Here is a 4,918-nt window from a genome sequence, read left to right on the forward strand (position 1 = left end):
GAAAGAGGTTCAATTTAGCAACAACAATGATCAGCTTATGTTTGGAACTTGAGAACAAAAAAATATAGATAAGTGAATATTGACAAATGTTTGAAAAAGGAATGATAAATTGCTATTACAGAGCCTTGTCCTCAAAAGTAAAAGGAGGAATGCCCAGCTTTTTTGTTTTAGTAAAATAGAGAAAGTAATTGCATCTCTACTGAGGTTTTTGAGAGTACTTTGAGTATATTTATTTATCTTTTCTTCAACAAATTTACTGTTTAAAATTCTGTATGTGTAGAAGTGTTCTTTAGGAGCAAATGGGCATGCACGGGGATAGAGAGACCCTATGTCTAGAGTTGTTTTATTTGCTTTAATTTAATTACCGTTCGTTCTTTTAACCTCTTTATAGACACATATACACTTCTATACACATATATACATATATGTTAATAACAGTTTATATGGTATCAATTGTGTGCATGTGTTTATGTGTGCATGTGTTTAGATAAATGACAAGAACTAAAGAATAAAAAATAATGAAATCCTTTTTGATAGACACCTGTCTTTTCTGGCTGTGCAACACTCTTGAAATAGTTCTATATTTCCTTTTGGGAACCCCTTTGAACATTGTGTGCAGTTTATATGGATTGGTTATTATCTTAGACCCCTTGAATTAAGGAAACATGCAAATGACTACCATTTAGATACACACTACTCAGATATGGCATCAGAAATTAGAAACACAAGTAAACAGCAATTTCGCCAAATCATTTCTGAGGCAGCAGCAACATCTCCACTGTCAAGTGTCATTGATGCTGGTGTTACATACATAGAGTTTATATGCAGCAGATGCAGCAGTGATATTTTCTGGGGATCAGTTCTGTGACATCCTTTTTGTCCTTTTCATTGCTCTTTAGCTCTGTGTCTCATTCTCAGGTCTACCTACAGTTTCTTAGAGCTGCTAAACATTTTAAAATAAATATTAGTTTTAACTCCATACTGCATTTCAGTTGCTTTAAACTAAAAACAAACAAGCAAGCAAACAAACAAAACCTACAGATAAATGTACTAAGTCTGAGCATGGTTTCCTCATTTTATAAACCAATCGTCTACCATTTCTATGAATTTCTTCTTTTTTTATTAGTTGTCTTATTATGAATAGTAATCTACTCTGTTACACATGTAGGAAATATTTTATCTGAGTCTGTCAATATTATAACTTGGTTTGTTTTCTTAATTTGAAAGTAAAATTCTGTAAATTATTTGCATACTTTAACTCAGATTGAAGATCATGCATGTTTTTCATACTATTTCCCTCCTTCTCTACATGCTATTTACTGTATTACTTTTCTTCACTATTTCATTCTTAAATATAAAAAAAAGAACACATCTTTAGAATAAGGAGTAGACAGAATCCATTGTTGGAGCAAACTATTTTTTCTTCTCTAGCTCTGACTTGTACAACTGTCTTTCTAGCTCTGTATAACTATGCAGTCTCCTAGGAAAATCACTTTCATATAATCTTTCCCATTGGATTATTGAAAGTTCCTGCTGCATACAGTAAATTAGCTTCATAACAGTTATATGATATAGTCAAGGATATCATTATTACATTAACTTGAAGAATACTGAAAAAAATTGAGAAAAGAGCCATTTCTTTTGTGTGCTCCTATATGCATATTTTTAACAGTATTTTCTCCTGTTTAAAAAAATAAGGGAAAAAAACTAAATTTTACATGTTTTGACAATAAATATCAGAATTTTAGTTTCTCATAGTGTTGTTCTTTCTGTTAAATTTCCTAGAAGGTAGGAAGTATATATTTTTTGATTAAATATTAAAATGAAGTTAAATCTATCACTGGATAAGTACCTTCATTTCTGCCACTGTCTTCTATCCACATCTCTATAATATTTTAAGAAGCTTTGTTCAAGTATCTTGAAACAATGTTCTTTTTCTTTTCTTTTTTTTTTTTAATATTTAAAATGATTTCAACTTAGAGAAAAGTTCCAGGTACTGTACAGTAACCTTTTATTTTCATGAGCCTTTTAAGGGACAGAGTTGCTGACATCATGCTCTATTAGCTCCTAGTATTTGTGCATGTACTTCTTACAAAGACACTCTCTTGTATAATTACATTGAAACCATCAAAATCAGAAAGTTAAAAATAATACATTACTGCTATCTACTTATAAGATCCCATTCAATTTTCTCCAGTCGTCTCTATAGTGACTTTATAGCAAAATATCCAGTTCACAATCTAGTGTTACATTTAGATGTAGGATCCCTTCAGTCTTCTTTGATCTGAAACAATCTGGCAAACTTTATTTGACTTTCATAACTGTGAAACTTTTGAGGATTATAGGCAATGTGTTTTGTAAAATGTTATTTAGTTTGGTTTTGCCTGATGTTTCCTTACCATCATATTTAAAGTTTGTCTCTTTGGCAGGAATATTACAGACGTAATGGTGTATTCTTTTCATCACTTCCTATCTGACAGTGTACAGTTTTAATGTGCCTATTGCATGGCCCTCTTGATTAAGATAGTATCTGACAGGATTCATCATTTTAAAGCACTTCATTTTATCATAAATGATTATTTGGTAAAAAAGTACTTTTAGACTATATAAACTATTCTTCATCAAAATTTCAAGTGATTCATTTATTCTTTTACATCAGTATGGACTCATGGATTCCTATTTTATGCAAAGAATATAAACTTTTATTATCATTATTTATTTTGATACTGAAATTGGCCAGTTCAATCAGCTTTAAGCTGACTTCTTTGCCCTTTTCATATGTCTTCATTATTTTTTGAATAAGTCCTAGGTTTCTACACAGTAATAAGTGTCAGGCTCAACTTGTACTTTGACATCCATAGTTCTGAAAGTATCCATTTTTCTAATGAGCCTTAGATTCTTCTAGTGGAGAATGGTAATTAGAATGCAAGACGTTGGTTTGAGAATTGCTTGTTGCTAACAGGGTATTGCAGTTCAAGGATCTCTGACTGGACAGAGTTAGTGTATAATGTATGTATGAGTGTAAGTATGTATGTATGTGTCTTGTATATGTTTATGTGTGTGTATACATACATACATATATATATATATACACACACACGTATCATCTATATATTTGTCTATTTTATACAGTACCATGAGTTCATACTGATATTTACAAATCCAATACAATCACTCAAAGTTAATTTTTTAGATTATCTCTTTTCATATTTGTAATTCCTGAATCTGATAGAAAAATATATTTGGTACCCTTTATCACACACACACACACACACACACACACACACACACACACACACACACTCTCTCTCTCTCTCTCTCTCTCTCTCTGTCTCTCTCTCTATCCCTTGATATTAAACTGACTTTGCTTTGCTATTACCCACCTCCTCCCATTCCACAAACAGACATCCTCCTCAACACACTTGGATCTGACATGCTGTGCCGGGCAGTTTCCCATACACAGATCTCTGCCTCACCACTCCAGCTGACACTATTTCATGGACTTCCCCCTATGTGAATATCCTCTCTCCAGGGTCAAGTTCTGATATCCTGCATCATGTTAGCATCACATCTCACTCCCCACCATGCTCAAGCCTAACTTGTTATTGGACTAACTTTTTCAAGAAGAGAAGGAAAATAAAGAGCAGGGAGAAAGAGGAGAAAGATAAAAGGAACATATGTTATGTCTTTAAATTACAAATGATAACAGTATAATGAATAATACCTTGGTAATAGCTTATTTGATTTTCATTGGTTTAGTCTCCACAGTCACTATTTCTTATATAGTTAAATGAATTATGCTTTAGAACTCTCATTTTTTGAGTTTGCAATAAGAATGGATCTAATTATAGAGACTGAAGTTAAAGACTAAATTTTGACCTGTGTGGTGAAATCCTCTGCAGAACATGAACATAAGAATTATAACTATAATAATAAAATTGTTAATGTTGCTGAGAAATTAACATATAAGTATTCATGTGACACTATACATATTTCAGAGGAAAAAGCTGTAAGATTAAGTTAGAACAAAATAAATTAAGTTAACAACAAAATAACATATTCATGCTAAAATAAAATTGTCACACTGTGATACAATTAATAAAAAACTGGATAAAACTGTTACATCTATTAGGAAAAAAAACCTATACTGAACAAAATAAACAAAATTAAACTCTAAACACGGAGTTTTAGCAAAAGGTTGGCTAAGGAGTGCCAAATGAAACATGATTATCAATTCAAAACTGAGCAGACATCTGAATTAATTTCAAACTTCAAAATCTTTTATGTTCGTATGTGATTTCAGATTTTTAAATTTCCTTTTACATCATTAGTGTTTTAGCTGGTTCTTCAGGAAGAAAATGCTGAGCAGGAGTTAGTAGTTTAAGAATTTTGTTGGGGAATAATTCACCCGTGAAAGAAAAGGAAGGTGGAGAAGGACTGGGCAAGGTTTCAGACCATGACACAAATCTGAAAGTGTATCGGATAACTCAATGGACAGTTCTCAATCAAAGATGGCTCATTAGTGAAATTTTTATTGCCCTAGTCTACTAACAATGCTCAGTCATTGGTGGAAGCTGCCCATGAAGAGTTATTTTAGGCTCATAAAGTGAAGCTTATCCTTAAGATCAGAATCTGAGGCTGGTCAGCTAATTGTCCTTCTCTCAGTTTATCAGGAAGCTCTTTCCTGAAAAGAGATCCGAGTGTTGCATTCTATGGCTGCCACAACTGAATAACCTTATTTGAGCAAAAACTTTCAAAATTTATGACTTTATCAACGTGGTAATTTATTTCCCTGATTCGTTCTCTGATTTATTTTCTCTGATTCATTCAGTGCATATCAAATGTCAAGCCTTCAAGATACTATGATGAATATGCAGTATTTATTTTTCTTAAGGAGCTTAAATCTGATTGTAGGGAA

Source organism: Pteropus alecto, unplaced genomic scaffold, assembly GCF_000325575.1.
Source record: "Pteropus alecto unplaced genomic scaffold, ASM32557v1 scaffold114, whole genome shotgun sequence".
NCBI classification, from domain to species: Eukaryota; Metazoa; Chordata; class Mammalia; order Chiroptera; family Pteropodidae; genus Pteropus; species Pteropus alecto.